Below are 17,831 nucleotides of genomic sequence, written 5' to 3' on the forward strand. Positions count from 1 at the left end.
GATCTGGTGGGCCAGAGCTGACCGGCGGTGGCTGCTGCAGCGGATCGCCGGGCATGGCGGAGGCCGCCAGGAGCGGCGGCCGCCACTGTAGCCAGGGCGAGGCGGTGGTGGCCGTGGATGGCAGCTGCAGCGGCCCGGCGAGCGTGGCGGGGACGCCCTGCGGCAGCGGCAGCGGCTGCTGCGGCGGAGGCCGCCAGGAGCGGCGGCTGCTACTGCAGCCAGGACGGGGCGGTGGATGGCAGCTGCAGCGGCCCGGCGAGCGCGGCGAAGGCCGCTTGGTGCAGCGGCTGGCACGGCAGCCACGGCGGCGCGGTGGCGGCTATGGGCGGTGCAGCCAGGTGCGGCCCGTAGGACCCGGCCAAGAACAGGCGGATCTCCTGGACCGCCTGGGTTAGGTCCCGCAGCGCCCTGGACACCTCCTCCGGGGTGAAGACGGCAGGGGCGGGCACGACGGAGGATCCCGACAGCGGAAGAGACGGGTTGGGCGGCGATGAAGACATGATCGAAGCGAAGCTAGCTGATACAAAATTGTTATGGCGCTGCTAGAAGGAAGGCGCGAGAGGGCCGACCGGGGGTCTTTTTGCCCATGGCCGTGCAAGAGGGAAGGAATTTCCTTCTTAATTCTTGGTTGATTAGATTGATACATCTCCTCTCATTATATAGGGAGGTTTACTTGACTCCCAAGCAAGGCTTACTTGACCCCTAAGCAAGCGACCCTTATCTCTAACTAGAGGCTGGGGCGCCACCTGGTGGCGCCACCTGAGGCAGGCTTGTGTGCTCCTAACCTGGTTATGCACATGGTTTAGCAGTTGTGTTATGTAAGTGAACATTGGCTCATGAGAAGATTAAATGTCTCACCGTTTCTTTATGTAATCACCAGCAAGTAAATTAGGCAAAGAAATGCCGCATACGAAGGTCATGTAGGAACTTATACAGATAGTATATCGTAGAATCAAATGCATTATATGAAGTGTAACCCATACATAGGAACTTATCTCTCAAATAGTATCTCATAGAATCAAATGCATTGTATGAAGTACTCCCTCCGTTCCTAAATATTTGTCTTTCTAGAGATTTCAACTGTTGAAATCTCTAAAAAGACAAATATTTAGGAATGGAGAGAGTAGTACACATTACGGGTTCATGGTCTTTTACATCCAGAACAACGATTACAGTGGTATACGTTGCTGATGCTCAGTGTTGGTGGTTCAGTTCTGGCATCACAGAAAAATGAAACCATCTTATAGCACCTAGGAGGCTGGCATGTAGTCGTTGTGGTAATGCACCAACTTATCAACTGAGAATTTATTTAAGGGCAAAAATCTTATCAGCTGGCAAAAATACAAACTTCAGCGACCTACCATTCTTAGTAATGAAGACAGGTGGATTTCCATACTTCTCTTCAACATAACATGTTTCACCAGAGTGAACATTACCCAGGAAACTATGTGTAGCCAACTCGATGCTGCGTGAAAGTAGACACATATATGTGTATTATCAATTAAACATGTAATTAAATAAGAAGGCAAACAAAAGTTTAGAGAAAATTTGAAGCTTCTTGTAAGCTGCATAACACATGTAGGAAATAAGCCATACTGACACTGGATTATGAGGTTTTTCATATGTTTGTTTATCATGACTGACCAGTCGAGATGACTTCAGCGGCATCCGTTGAAGCATTGAGCATGACAAGTTTCCTGACCTACATCCCGTCGTTCCTACCATATAATGTTGTGTAGTGGTTTATGCCGGCCAGCAAAAGTTAGATCAAATCGATTTCATCAAGTGATGGTAGTCTAGATAGCCGGCAGTGGGATATCTTAGTAGTGAAAGTTAGATCAAAAGTATAGATACTCAAGAATAGGATACCTTGTGCACACAAACTCAAAATAAACTGTTCTTGGTTTTGATTCTTAACAACATGATAATTCTGCGTCCATAGCAAAACCTCGAGAAGATTTGAATGCAAGAATGCTAGCCACTTGGATTTACTCATGTAGAAACAGAAGGGGAGAAGGAGACAGTTCGAAAAACTGAAGACCAGAGCACATGGAAATAAGAATTTAGTAGTTAATTTACAATCAACGTCAATGGATCATTCAACTTATGAGACAGAACAACTCAAGTGTCTCAGCACTCGACTACTTAACTTGTTATCATTGACTTGAACTAAATTTTAGAAAATTGAAATCTTATGGCTTACATCGAACCCTGTCAGCCTTCTTGGATTTTCTTCAAAGACCTTATAAACATAGAGGAACAGAATCTACACAAACAAAGAAGAAATGCTTTAGGAGTAGGGCATTGGAAGAAAGAGGTAAGGAAAAATCAGGAGAAAGAAGCGCGTGTGTACCTGCGTTGTGATTCTCCTGTTAATGCATCTTGTGTTCGTTGGGTTGACGGGCGGCAACGCTGGAGCAGGACGGAGCCGGCCATCTCAACAAAACAGGGTCATCTTCGATCACATCACCATCACTCGCTGAATTTCCATCAAACAAGGACCATGCCAATTATCGGCTGCAAGCTTTCATCACATTCAGCCTCGAATGTTGCCCCTGGCACAAGCTAAATTTGGCACTTTTATATTGAAAATAAAACAATACTTGCATGTATCAACATCGTATTTGTTTTCCTTGGTGTACTGTAACTATCTCCACCACATCAAGCAGTCTTTGCAAGTTAATAATTCACAGACACTTAAGAGTGCATTGCCAAACATCAAGAAAATATGTTGGATCCAGTTTGGCAGAGGAAAGTATTGGACATGAGAGAAACTGTGTTGTTGGATGGTTGATCTTGCCGCCGTCGTAGTTTGCAAGGTGAGGTGAACTGACCTTGTTAAAGACCAGAGGCTATATTGTTGCTGCTTGATGTCATCTTGGTTGGTAATTCCATCAGAACATGTCAAAGCTGCACCTGCGGTACATAGTTTTAGCTAAAATAGTGTGCTCAGAGTCAACACGCGGCTATTAGAAAGTTCAGACAAATTAAAGGAGCAGAACGCTGGTGCTTGTATCTTGTCTCAGGATGGTGGCAAGAGGACACTACATCAAGGGAGCACACAAAGCATCTACCATAGGGCTATGCCTACTGTGGAGACGGTGGCTCAGATCTACAGCTTGGTGTTGCCAGAACCTATGACCGAAAGCCGTGCCAGTCCCTTGCCTCTCGTTCCCCAGAGACCTCACCAGCGCACCCAACACCACGGCCGCTGCCCGAACCCGGGCCGTCATGCCGGCAGTGTCGCGGCGTGGATGGGAAACCTAGCCCCGTGAGGCGGAGAGATCCGACGCTGCCACCGCTGGGGGGTTCAGGTCTGCACCAAGGGCCGAGCCTCCTCATCGCTGCCAATCTCTGAGTGACCAGCTAGGAGATGCAGGCTTACCACAAGAGGAAGGTTAATCTGAGCCAGAAGAACAGAGGTAGGATTTTAGAGTGGAGATGTCCTTAGACAGCCTAGAGATGCTAGGACTACGCCTTCATCGAAGCATATAAGTGCAGCATCTATTAAATCCCAGTGAGAGCTTCAGTGCAATGTCATTGGCTGGCAAAAGAAGTGAGAGGAGGAGAGAAAGAACGAGTGGGGAGAGCAAGTGTAGCATTTGTTCAAATCAGATTTAGGCAAGATAAGATACCGCCCATAACCTATAAGATAAGAAATAGGCCATGGTAGCACATCTATAACCATCTACACGTATGCAGAACACCAAGCACACACATGCACTTGGTATATTACTGTATATAGGACACCAAGCACCTCACAACATTTGGGTTAGTATAATTCTATAAGCGTACGTACATAAACAGCAAGGAAACATAAACTATAAAGAGCATATACACCTAAAGAATGAACTAATCTATGAAAAGCAATAAAAGAATTATATTTGCATACAAATTAGAGGCTATACTCTATACTTCAGTATTACTAAGACCAACTGAATCATCAGAAATGTACGTATAGGACAGCTAGTATCTAAATAACCAAGAATTACACCTGCAAATTATATTTACATAAAAAAGGACCAAATCAACAGCCAGTAGGAACCGGCTAATCGGTGAAACCATGTCATCCCAGGCCAATTGCATATCGAGCCATGTACAGCAAGCTAGCCATGCAACACAACAGAATTACCACAGGGAGCAAGAATTACAGCGCCAAACCCTTCTGCACAAAAGGTATCAACCTAACACAGCTTAATCGGATTCATGCACACAGATCGTTCACTTCATCAGGACTCCTTGCAGGTGTCAATTAGTGAAACAGTAACTCAAAACCAAACAGAGTTGTAACTGATGGTAAATTCGCTATCAGCACTAAGAAAAGTGAGTGATTTGGGTAAATGATAGAATGTCGATGAATAGTTTTACTTGGATGCAAAAGGGAACATTCTGAATTCATGTTTAGATGAGAAATACCAAGATGTGGCAAGCAGAAGATCAGGAAATCCTTATCCTGAGTCCTGGGCATCATACAGAGCAAATTTGTGTCAAAGCAAGAGCTCAAAACACTTCTAAAATATGTATGAGCAATTAGCATTTCTGAATTTGTAGCAGCATGAGAAGCTAGCAACATACCTTTGCATCAGTGAATGTGGATCTGCGGCACATCCAGACATCCAATAGATCCAAAGTGCACGCATAATTATAACAGTAGAACGTTTGGGTATTCCTTGGTAAGTTCTTCATTGTTCCATGGCCTGTGAAAATGCAGCAGTGTGATGTCACACTATTGGTACAGAAAAACTGCTACAAAAACGAAAAGACAATCTGAAAATTGTGATTATGCGCAGTATAGTGCCTGGCCATCAATATTTTGCATCAAATCTCAGCAAATCCTCTAAATTCATATATCAAGGTTCTTCCAATAATCTAGTACATAATCCAAACTGGCCGATGCGGAATCCTTCAGAACTCATGGCTGACATAAAACTGATGAAATCAATAACATAACAGAACAATAATTAAATACTTAGTTTTACTTAAAAGTTATTTTTATTTACATATATAAAGCCATCGGCGCCTAACATGCATTATCAACCTAATTAACTTGCAATTGAACTCTACAAATACAATGTTAATTAGCTTATAAGTAGATGCATACTGGAATTATAATAACATGATAGGCGGTGAAAAGTTTGCCTCGGCGTCCTCGTTGGTCACCTCTGTTTCACCACACGTAGACAAGAACTTCACGAATCTGCAAAATGATATATATTCATTTTCTTTTTTGCATCAAAAATTATGAACCAATGTATACATTTTTTTCCTAACTAATGCTAAGAAAATTCTTCAGGACACAAATCCGAAATTAATATATAGTCTAGGAGATCCAGAAAGTGGAATAGCAACTTATAAGAACATGCTCTCCCAAATCAGAGGTTTATTCAAAAAAATAAGAAAGGATCTGCAGAGGCAGCCCGCCTTGCGGTCGGGGGAGGAGGTGAGGAGAGGTGGCAACGCCTTCACCTGTGGATGCAGTTATCCCTCTCCGCTTGAGTCAGGAACCTGGGAGGAGGTGAGGAGAGGTGGTGAGGTGGCAACCTCTCCCTCGCTGGTGAGCGCGCAGGACACCCGCCTTGCTGTCGGGGGAGGAGCAGCGCCGCCCTTCCTGTTAGATTAGCCCCAAGAGTAGAAGACCCTGGGGGAGAAGTAAGCCTTTCTCCGGTGGGCAGTGCCAGAGGAGCGATGGGGCGGCGGCGACGGCAACCCTAGTTGGGGAGGAAAAACGAGAGAGGAGAGGAGGAGGAGGCTTGATGCGTTTTTAAGTTTTCCCCTTCGGCACAGTAAAAGACACGTGGCACAGCCTTTTGTACGCCCTTGTAGCGACTGTTAATGGGTTTAATTAACCCTAAGACTAACGGGCTATATCGTCAGCCCTGGCCATTAGGCCCATTACGTACTCTAACACTGCGCCAGCCTAGACCATTAGGCCCATTATGTACTCTAACAGATTCAAAGATTTATGTTACAGGATACATGTTGCTATTGTACCATGTCATCTATTGCATATCCTGATTCGCATAGAAATGTAACAGAATGTAGAATACATCTTCCTGTATTGAATCCGAATAATGTTGTAGACAGATATATGGGTTAAGATTCCAAACAGAGTTTCTGACATTTTAAGGATTGATTTGATTCGTCATGTCTAAACCGGAGGTAGTCAATTACACACCTCGATCGTCTGCCCTCTCCCCCTTGCTCTGCTTTCCTTAATATTCACCGTCGAGTCATCAAAGCCATCAACTAATTCAGAGGGGCTCGGCTGGCCCGGTCTCCCTACACTAGTGTCCCTTTCAAAGGTGAAGCTCTCGTCTTTGGCAACCAGCAAATGGAGGGCTAAAACCTGTAGTTTTGAAGAGTGATTAATGCTCCAGATTTTTGACTTAATTTGTTTCTTTATCTAGTGAGCTCAAACAGGATCTCCATTAGTTGTGTTCCAGTTGGAAAATTTTATTTTTTTAGTCGCCTTGTCGTTTGAAATGAAAGAATTGAAGAAACAAGTCTAAATGATAAAAACTCATTTTGATATTGTTATTATTGTTGAACATTACAGAATATCAGGATCAGAGCAAGAAACATCAATGCTTAAGCAGGAGAGATTATTGGGGTTCTGGAGGATACAGGCAAAGGAAATCTAGTTTTCACAGTTTGCATGGATTTGAGGCATCAGCAGTACTCAAGGCAGTGGCGAAAACCTTGGTGAGAAAGCACTGTAGGTGCAAGGGAGAAATTTGAGCTGAGCTGAGCTCCACCGTGCTCCTACCACGCCCACGCGCCACTGGCCACTCCGGCCGCGGCGGCCACCCAGCCCCCGCCGTCGCTCGCGGGGCGCCGGTGCCACCCCATCGGACGCCATGCGTCCTGCTTCCCCACCCAGCTCTGCACACTCCTCGTGCTCCATGACTAGGGACTGATCGGGATGGGGAGTGCGCGCCTCCATCCCAGATCTCGTTCAGTCCTCCGGTCCGTCCCATGTCCCCGACTCCCTCCCGGCCCCGCCATCACCATTACTGCTTGCCGCTGCCTCGCCGCGAATCCTCCTGAGGGGCGAGTGCCCCCACGCCGCTCCAGCATCGCCCTCGCCAACGGTCCGAGCGTCGGATCCCCCCTCCGGGGCGCCCAGGCTTAAATCCATTATAGTTAGGCCCTCCCCCGAGTCAAAGCCTACCTCTTCTGGCAGCGGCGATGGATGGACTGGAGTCAAGTCGCGGAAGGAGCAGCGCGCGCCCAAAAAACCGTCGGGTCGCCCTGCGTCCTCTGCTCCCCGGCGCTATGGTCGGCACTCCTCCATCCATGGCCAGAGCGGCCGCGACGCCTTTTTAAGGCGCTTCCGAGGCCTCTGCTTCCGTTGCCTTAGCACACTCCACCAGCGCATCGACTGCAGAGATCCATTATATTACATCATCTGCAAGCTGCCCGGCTACTTGGCTGGGAGTGCCCCAAAAATCCAAGAAACAAGAGAGGATGGGGCGGCGTGAAAGAAAGGCTAGGGCCGCTGTAGCAGCGCGGCCCAGTGAAAGACGGGCTGCCCTTCCCCATGCCCGCACCGACGCCGTCGCCGCCCGTGCCTGCCATGGATCGGCGGGCCTTCCATACCGACCCCTCCCGCCGCCCACATATTAGCACAAGGTCATCATCACCACGCCGGCCATGGAGCACCAGGAGTTCCTACTGCGCAAGCACGCCGTCCTGCTCTCCACGATGGCGGAGCACCACGCCGCCATCCCCATGGTCGTGGGCCGAGCTCTCGAGGAGCAGTTGCGCACTCCTCCTCACCTGCTGCGCGTCACCAGCCATGACCCCGAGGACCTTCTTCGTCCACTTCGAGCTGCCGGGGCACAAGGAGAACCCCGTGCGCCTCGGCTCCATCACGATCGGCGACATGGTGTTCTCCATCAAGAGCTGGCACGAGGATGACCACGATGTGCCTGACGACCTCAAGCTCCATGTGCGCGTCGTCATCGAGCGGATGCCCATGCAAATGTGGTCCCTTGAGGGCGCGGCGGAGGTCTTCGGCGACAAGTGCTTCATCGACCGCCTCGACAGCCGCACACACAAGCGCGACCACACCTGGACGTTCGCGTGCTGGGTGTGGGTCCCGGACGTCGCCTTCATCCCCACGAAGCGCACCATCTGGCGCGTCGCAGGCGACGCTAGACATGTCGATGCCATGCTCGGCTTCTCTCCCCCGAGCTGCCAGGTCGCTCCGCCCCCAGCAGTCAAGAAGCGCGAGTTGCTGGTGCATGTCGACCGGGTGGACGACTTTACTCCGCCGTCTGCCCGCTCCTCCCACTCGCGCCAGAGCGGCCTTCCCTCATCCAGCTCCGATGACGACGCACCGTTCCCTGCTATCTACCCTGGGACCTGGACCAGGCAAGTTGAAGACGGTCAAGGGCGCCGCAACCCTCTGACAGTGACCTCCACCAGCTACCAGGGCATGCAGCTGGGTGTGGGCGCCGCGACCACGACGAATGCGATGGCGACCGCAGCGGCCGACGTTCATGGAGGGACACCCTGCTAGGGCGAGGCCATGACACTCGAGACTCCGCGCGCCACAGCAACAATAACGGCAAGGCCCCGCTTTCCAACGCCCGGCACCGTAGCCGAATGCCGACTAGCCACCGCCACGGCAAGAGCAACACAAGCAATGACTCGGGCATCCGCGCCACCCCGCCGCTCCCTCTCCGCCGCCTACCCTCCCCACCGCCCCCACCCCCTCCGCCGTACTAGCTGCCACCCACCCCACTGCCCTTGGCGCCTCCGGAGAAGGATCTGGTCGCACAGTTCTTCAGCTCCACCACGGACGTGATCGCGCCACCGCCCTTGGTAGACAACATGAAGTTGCTGCTGGAGGCCTCCATCGACGCCACGCTGGCAGCACCGCTGTCCTTTGACGCGGGCGCGGTCTACGGTCAGCATGCCGTGCGCCCCGCCCTGAGGTGGCCACCATGATGCAGCTGGGTGCGGTGGTGCAGCAGGTTCAGGAGCTCCACCTGGTCACCACCCCGCCGACCCCGCGCCGCCTCCTATGCGAGCCTGCACCACCCATCATCGCCAACCCGCCTGCTCCACCTCACCGCTCCGCCGCGCCACCAAAGTCTAGGGCCTCATCCGCCTCGCTTCGTTAGAGCGCCGTCAGGTGGCAAACCCCTCCCCATCCCAATGGGGCAGCGCGCTACCCTGCGGCTTGTCCAAGGCCTCGGGATGCTGGGGCCAAAGGAGCGGATGACCATCCAGGCGGCAGAGGCGCTGGTGCGGCGCTTCGACGAGCCCTTGTCCGATGAAGACATCGCCGGCATCGCCAAGATCACTCGCATGAACGTGGACGCACTACGCGCCATGGCTAACCTTGTTGGCCCGGACGCGGGCGGCGCGGCAGCCTAAAGCGCCTCTCCACACTGACTCGTCTCTCCTGCGGCGTCTGGCCATGCGTCAGATGGAGTTAGGATCCATGTTAATGTTCAGTAGCAGGATTAGAGGTTTAGTTCATCGTCAGCATATATTCGGTGCTATTCGAGGTTGCTGGCGTGCCACGGCTTGTAATGCGGTGTATTGTTCCATGTTCTTTCTCGTAGTAAGATTAAGCCTCCGGAGAAATCGCGTGTTCACTAGTAGAAAAGGGGGCTTTGGTCCAGCCCGGGTTAGCCCATTAGTCCCGGTTCAATCCAGAACTGGTACTAATGGGGGCATTAGTCCCGGTTCGTGAGCCCAGGGGGCTGGCCGGGCCACGTGGGCCATTTGTTTCGGTTCGTCTGGACCTTTTAGTCCCGGTTCGTGCCATGAACCGGGACTAAAGGGTGCCATGCCCATTAGTACCGGTTGGTGGCACCAACCTGTACTAAAGGTTAGACCTTTAGTCCCGGTTCGAGCCACGAACCGGTACTAATGGGGTTTGAGGCATTAGTACCGGTTCATGGCACGAACCGGTACTAAAGGTCCCTCCCATTTTCAAACTCTAACCCCCCCCCCCCCCCCCCCGTGGATTGCCTTTTCAGTTTAAAAAAAATAAAAGAAAATGATGAAAATATAAAAAAAATAAAAGAAAATAAGTTTCCCATGTGATATGTGGTCTAGTTGTTGCGAAAATTTACAAATATGAATTTCGACTTTATTTGCAAAATCTCTCTAGAATTTAGTAAAATGGGCATAACTTTTGCATACGAACTCGGATGAAAAAGTTTTTATATGAAAAATCATCTACTCGAAAAGTTACATCCAATCTGGAGGCAAAAAAATTCAAAAAATCAAGAAGTATTATGGTCAGACTACTTATTCAAGAGGTATTAGTGTTACTAAATAATTATTCAAGAATATTAGTGTTACTAAATAATTATTTCAGTTTTTGAATTTTTGTCAAATCTGGTCAAACTATGGTCAAATTATGGTCAAACAATGGTCAAACTAATTATTCAAGAAATATTAGTGTTACTAAATAATTATTATTTTTTAAAACAATACTTTCAAACTCAAACAGTGAAATGTGGCACTTCATGCTCAAGCAAAATTCCTGAGGGTTAATAGGATTGACATCTTACTATTGTCAGGAAAACAACAAGTGCAGACTTGGAAACGAGGGGGAATAGAACCCGGAAGTTAAGCGTGCTCGGGCTGGGGGAGTGGGAGGATGGGTGACCGTTCGGGAAGTTAGATGATTTGAAATGATGAGGGGTGACTAGAGATTAGAGCATAAATTGAGCAGTGATGAGGGGTGGTGATTAGAGATTAGAGGTTAAAATAATTCAGAAATTTGAAAATAAAAAAAAATTCAAAAAAAATTCAAAAATATCATACAATTTCCTTTAGTCCCGGTTGGTGTTACCAACCGTGACTAAAGGTGGAGCTCCACGTGGCCGCGGCCTTTAGTCCCGGTTCGTGTAAGAACCGGGACTAAAGGGGAGAGGCATTAGTAACGACCCTTTAGTCCTGGTTCAAAAACCGGGACTAAAGGGCCTTACCAACCGGGACAAAAGCCCCTATTTCTACTAGTGGTTCATCCATGAGTAGTCCCTCTTGCGCAATTGTGAGCTGGAACGTCTGAGGCCTCAACTTGTCGGCGAGGCGTTCGGCCGTTCGTGAAGTTGTCGATGCTCACCGGCCCCTAGTGCTCTGCATTCAAGAAACAAAGATCGACACTTGGTCGCCGGACCTTGTCAGACAAGTAGGGGGTAGTAACCTAGATGGTTGCATGGTATTGCCGGCGATCGAAATGCGCGGGGGAGCGGCTATCCTTTGGGACAGCGGTGTTGTCCATATGTCCACGCACACTGTCGGCCGCTTCGCGATCACCGCCAAAGTCACAGTGCAGCACACAAACACATGCTTCTGGTTGAGACCGTGTACGGCCCCGCTAACGACGCACGCAAGGACGACTTCCTCCACGAGCTCGCCACCACCGCGCCGCCGTCGGGCCAGCCATGGCTCATAAACGGCGACTTCAACAGCATCTACGAGGTGCGTGACAAAAACAAACTAAACTTAAACAGGCACATTATGGGTAGGTTTAGATCGGCAATCGACACCGCAGGCCTGCGCAAGATCAAATGCAAGAGTCATAGATTTACCTGGAGCAACGAGCGGCGGAGCCCCACCCTGGTCAGCATTGACAAATTCTTTTGCAACACCGGCTGGGAGTTGCTCTTCCCCTCCCACACTCTCATGGCGGCATCCACAACCTGCTCAGACCAATGCCCGCTCCTCCTGGCAAACGCATAGGCGCCGCCCAAACAGACAAGGTTCAGATTCGAGTCCTTTTGGCCTCGCTTCCCTAGATTCCAGGAAACGGTGGCGAGAGCTTGGAGCAGGCAGGTGAACCATGACTGCCCATTCACGCGGATCAAGATCAAGCTGAAGCGAACAAATTTGGGGCAAGAGTTTCTTCAGTGAAGCCAAACTTCAGTTCCACATTGCAAATGAGGTCATACTGCGGCTCGACGTCGCGCGGGAGAAGCGGCAGCTCACTGACGCAGAATTCAATCTTTGGAAGATGCTCAAGCTGAAGATCGTCGGGCTGGCCACGCTTGAGAGGGCCCGGAAAAGGCAGTCATCCCGGCTCACCTGGCTGAGAGCAGGTGATGCTCGGACAACCTTTTTTCAGGCAAAGCTGTGCTCCAGGCGACGGAAAAACTTCATTCAGAGCGTCAAGCACAACGAAGTCCAAGCTACCAACCACGAAGACAAGGAAAGGATTGTGATAGAGCATTTTGAGCAGCTACTGGGCAAAAAGGAAGCTCGCTCCCGCTCAATCAACTCTAGAAGTACATATGCCCTCACAAGGAAGCTGAACCGCACCTTGCCAAATACTATGTTGCCACTTGTCGAGGGGAACTGCCTGCCCAGTAGATTGATATTTGCATGATACCATTGCTGGAGAAGGCTGGTTCTAAATCATAACAAGAACAATCAGTGGTCAAGAGCTCTAGATGGCTCCAGTTGGGCGTCATTCTTGGAGGTATACACGTGATCGAGGGACCAGAGGACAGATTCTTTGTTGGAGCGGTGCTTCATCCTACACAGTGATGGCGACAGATCTTGACGGCGTGGCGCAGTGCAGATTCAGAGTTCGCTTTGGGAGGATGGACTCAAGCAGGAGGACGATGCTGCCGGGCGTCGTGGTGGCGTCGATGGCAGAGAGACCTGACATGGTACATGCAATAGTACAACTCTAAAGATGGATTGGTGGCAGATGGCTGCGGCGGCCTCATACCCGGCAGGCGTCCTGGTTGAGGAGTGTGCCGGACTGGTAGGTGCCCCATACCCGGCAGGCGTCCTGGTTGGGACCTCAGGTCTTAGATGTTTAGGTTTGGCTGCGATGTCTGTTTGGTATTAGGCCCAGACTATCTGCGCCCCTTCATCAATTGGATAGATGTAGCGACAGTTGTTGCTTAGACGGTGACTTTAGTCTTGCTGTTGTATGGGTTTGTAAGGTCTTGTGAAAATAATTAATAAAATGGCCGTATGCATCGCCCAGATGCAGAGGCCGGGGGTCATCCTCCTTTTCTAAAAAAAAAGATGGATCCAGTTATCTACCTGGAAGTTTCTCCTTTTTGGGGGTGAGATTTCTTCCTGCAAGAAATTGAAGAGATGCATTACCGAAAGGAGTTTGACAACTTCAGCATGTACACAGAAAGGTGCTCCCCAAGAAGTTGCCTGAATGTTCAGATTAAGAGAGGTGAACACCAAGGCCTTTTATTTGTAGTGGTAGGATGGCAGAGCAAGCATTTGTGTGTGTTCTGTTTCTACACTCTGACCGGTTCTAAATTTCCATCGTATGAGGAATTTTAGTTGTCGTGTATATTGAAAAAGGTTTGCCAGCGGCGGCCAGCGGCGTCAAGACCGTCCAGGATGTGTGAGACGACTTCATCTTCATCAAGAGGTTTGCCAGCGGCGGCCATCTCATCGGCCAGACCCTTCATCTTGTTGAAGTAAGCAGCAGCGGACAGGTCGCCCTTTTGGGCGCGACTGATCTGAGAACGAAGCTCATTGATCTTCGCCCGAGACTTGGAGGAATAGCTCTGCAAAATCACTCCCCAAACACCTTCTACGGTAACATAATTATTTACCTGCTGAATTACTTCGCGAGACAGACTTGCAAGGAGGAACGTCAAGACCTGCTGGTCCTGGGTGACCCAGATCGCATGCTCTGGATTGGGCACCTCCTCGATGACTTTCTTGCCAGCGACGTCCTTCTCCGTGCACAGAACCTTGGCTGGTTCCTTGAAGCTGCCGTTGGGGTAACCGGCCATGCCAGCTGCCCTTATATGCGGCAGAACCTGAGCGTTCCAAACCAGGAAATTATCCCTAATTAGCTTCTCCGTGACGGTGTGGCCGAGGGAAGCAAGGGAAGGAAGAACCATAGCGGACGAGCTGGAAGACATAGATGCGATGGGAAGAGTTTGCTCTCTATACCATGTAAGAAGAGGCTAGAAGTGTATGCTCTCACAGGGACGTGTACGTGTTAATATATATGCAGAAGTTACAGGAGAGTCGGTTGGGCTATTGGATTTATCTCCAAAGAAAGCTAGTCGTGATTGTAGCCCGAGCTCCACGGTACCCTGTATCGTGGCCGTCCATGATAGACTCAGATGCGTGAGGATGTGTGCGTATTTAAGCTGTAGACAGAAGCAATGTCAGATAATTATCAGAGGGTGTTGACCCGTGCTCGCATGGAGCTCTGACACAATCCCTCACATGCTGTGTCTCACAGCGCGCATCTCTCTCCTTTTCTCTCTCAACTGTCACAGCGGTCACACCTCTCTCTCCCTTGTCTGCGCCTCTCACATCACCTCTCTCTCTTCCTTTCTCTCTCACACACAGCAGCACCCTCTCTCTCTTGTCTCTCACACGCCGCTCCCTGACAAAGTCCCTCTCTCTCTCATATGCACGTTATGATTTCACTGACACAACCTACTCAAAACAGTCCTGTCTCTCTCTAAAATGATTCTCTCCCACCCATAAAATCTCTTGTAGAAATTCTATTCCTCTCTCATGACTCTCTTGATTTTTTTGAGTGGTTTTCTCACAAGCTGAATGCATGTTAAATGAGAGAAAGAGAGACCATGCAAAGTTTTAGGAAAGAGAAAGAGACGTTGAGCTGTTCTACAGAATTCTAGAGTTGACAGGTGAGGGGATTGGCCTGATGCACATGTCGGCAATAGTAGCCTGCTACCTATGCACTGTAGGTAGCAGAAAGTATTCGCTAGCACGTAGGGTCAAATCGCTCTGCTAAATAGCATTGCTAACCTCTGCTGCGGCACTGCTAGTCGCGCACATCCCATAGGACATGAACGGCTAAGATAGTGGATACCATGTAGCTTGTCCTCCACAACAACTTTCCGAATAGCCCAACACAATTACAACAGAAACAGGAACACACGCACACGTCTACGGTTTATACAACACCGCAGAGTACATATCGTTTAACAGCAATCTCAATGTGTTGCATGCATACATAGTTTTCTGAGCAATATGGATCATTGTTCAAGCAAAAAAGAACAAGATGAATATAGCAGAAATTCACACTGCAATGCTGCCTACTGTCTCAGTCTAGAATGAAAGAGAGAGCTATGGTGGCCATTTTATATGTGCAAGGACCATGATGAAGAGAGGGGGTTCTCTAAGTTCCAAACCCCCCTGTATGTACTCTATTAATTAAACCAATCCTACTTTGTGTCTATAGAGCAGTAGACTCACATTGAGTAGAGGCTCAGCTTCAGGAATTTTCGGCACGCACAATCAGTCCTGCAATGAATATCATTACTGAGACTTTGCAGCATGCATAATCTCTATCACCACCATTGGTTACAGAAATAGATTTTAGAGGGATGAGGAAAGATCATGTACAATGGCATACACGTTCATCATTCAGGCTTGGAAGATTATGTACGATTGTATACAGGTTCACCATCCCGAGGCCTACTATTCTCAAATGATCGTAAACAAACTATACTGGGTTTTTCCTTTTTCTCATATTGCATTTGCTTTGGTCCCAGGTAATTGCAACAATGCATAGGCCATTTTATAGCTCACGGCTCCAACCACCTCTACATGGACAGAGTCATGATTGATGGTCAGTTATAGTGCTATAAAGTGCTCATGGACAGTTTGCTCTAAAGTTTCAGACCGACCTCCTTGATTTGGTTAATGAGCTAAGTATTGCCCCATAAAACAATTGTATGCGGAGAGTCTGGTAGCATACCCATACCCATGTGGTTAATTAACTTTAGTTACCCACTAAAGTTCCAAAAAGTAGGTAGCCACTATATTTGTTGAGGTTCCAAATCTAGCATTTGCACTCTGTTAAGTAAACTGATTCATAGCAATCCCTTTTCTAGGAATAATTAAGTCCCTCTTACCAGTGTTGATTACAAAGCATAGTGGTAAAATGATCTTCCAGTATGCACTTGTAAAGTTTAAAATTTTCTTTACCAGTATGTTTAGGGCATCCTACATAATATAATAAAGGAAATGATGATCCCACTAATTTTTTGCTCTGCACATGCGTCCTCTCACGACAGCATTCTTACCACCTTAGCGAAGTAACCATTACTTGGCCCGCGTCATTTTCTGTTCCCATGAGAAGACTTCATTTTGTTTTCTTATTCCACTACGGAGGCATGTAGGGCTTGTTTGGATTGTGGCCGATGGTTACCATACCAACATATTGGCGTTGACTAGTGGCATAGGCCGGCGCTTGGATTGAAACCCATCTGGTGAAGGCATGCCAAAAAATATTGGTCGCTACATTAGATTTCATGCACATGCGCTGGCAAAACAGAGGCGGGTGAATCCTTCACCACAATATTGGCGAGCCACGGATTTGGCAGGGCGGGCGTAGGCATAAACTAAACAGCCCCGTAGCACTACTTCTCTCGGTGTTCTGAAACTGAACAAACGCCTTGCAGTCTGTTTGGCTTCACAAATTCACATTCGATCTGTCTCCCCTTGCTCCTCGAACTTCTAGTATCAGTGGGAAACATACTACACCAGCTGACATGCATGGTTTGTGGTCTTCTACATATGCACTTAACATTTAATAAATGGCCAATACGTAGATGCATTTCTAGCGTTAATTTTGCTTTGCATTTTCGGAATCAACATCGTTGCTTCGCTCTGTCCGTGCAGCGAGCTGACGGGTATCCACAACAATGAGTGGATGAGGAAAGAGAAGCTAGTAGTGGGAGGAGAAGGTGGAGCATGAACTTCATCCGCCGCCGGTGCCACCGTGCATGTGTCCATTCCCATTTGCACATACAAGAGACATGACTGATCAGAGCGAGTGCATGTATAGTGGCAGTCGTGCTCCAAGTGCAGTGCACATACAATGGCAGCCACGTTGGATGTTCTTCTTGTCGTGGGCCTCCACGCTTGTTTCCTATGGATTTGTTGACTTTTCTTCTTTCGGGTGCAACAGCTGATATCCAGGCTAGCCTCTCCAAGATATCAAGAAAAATCGTCTACAAGGCATATACGCTCGCCATCCCGAGACCTACCATTCCCAAATGATCCTAAAAGATCTATGTTGGTTTCCCCTTTGAGCACCTTGCATTTTGCTTTGGCTCCTAGGTAAGCGAGCGATGCATAGGACATTTTATAGCCACCGATCTAGCATCTCCCAATATTGAGATGGTTTGGCATCAATCTTAATGATGGTCAAGTACAGAGCTATATTGGTTTTTTGATGTATTGTGTACTCTAGATTCTAGCTTACACTAGCCTCTTCAAAGCAGCCTTTTACGGGGAGCTTGGCACGTGACACATTAACTTTTTGTTACGCACTAAAGTTCCAAGAAAAAGGTTAGCCACTGATGGCTCGTCTTGTTTGAAGTTTTATAAATTTTCTATATGCCTCTATTGCTTACTGGAGCTCCAGAGAATTTAGTTGGGCTAATAACCCATTTTGCTGAAGTTAGAAATTTTGCTAGATATATGCACCCACATAATAAGAGTGATGCACAGGTCATTTTATAGCCATTGGATCTAGCATTTACAATATGTAGATATGCTTGAGATCAATATTAACCATGGTCAAGTATAGAGCTATACAATTCTCATGTACCGTGTGATCTAAATTTTGGACCCACCGTCTTCAATTTCAGTAATGAGGTATGGCTGCCCCCTAAATTTTTTCTTTGTAAGGTGGTGTGTTATGAAGTACCCGGTTCAACAAAAGGTAGGAGCAAAAAAATCATATCTTCTAGATATTTTTGTTATCTTCCTCAAAGATCTGTGACATGCCAGTCAAACGAGCCCGCCACTCATAATTTAGCTCACGAATTTCACGGCCTAAAATACCAGTCATGAAGTCTATTTGACATCACAAGCTCAAGTTC

At 48.5% G+C, this 17,831-nt stretch overlaps 1 long non-coding RNA gene across 2 annotated transcripts; it reads right to left on the reverse strand.

Annotated features, from left to right (window-relative positions):
• Positions 1-1,138: 1,138 nt before the first annotated feature.
• On the reverse strand, positions 1,139-5,766 carry LOC123133306 (uncharacterized). 2 transcript variants are annotated; one of them, XR_006465218.1, is made up of 7 exons: positions 5,467-5,766; positions 5,102-5,197; positions 4,576-4,697; positions 2,835-4,460; positions 2,354-2,555; positions 2,204-2,266; positions 1,139-1,465 (listed from the first exon to the last, which is right to left on the reverse strand). It is a non-coding gene; the product is annotated as an uncharacterized lncRNA (long non-coding RNA). The 2 variants fall into 2 exon arrangements; XR_006465217.1 differs by having other exon boundaries at positions 2,354-4,460.
• Positions 5,767-17,831: the final 12,065 nt, after the last annotated feature.

Source organism: Triticum aestivum, chromosome 6B (genome assembly GCF_018294505.1).
Source record: "Triticum aestivum cultivar Chinese Spring chromosome 6B, IWGSC CS RefSeq v2.1, whole genome shotgun sequence".
NCBI classification, from domain to species: Eukaryota; Viridiplantae; Streptophyta; class Magnoliopsida; order Poales; family Poaceae; genus Triticum; species Triticum aestivum.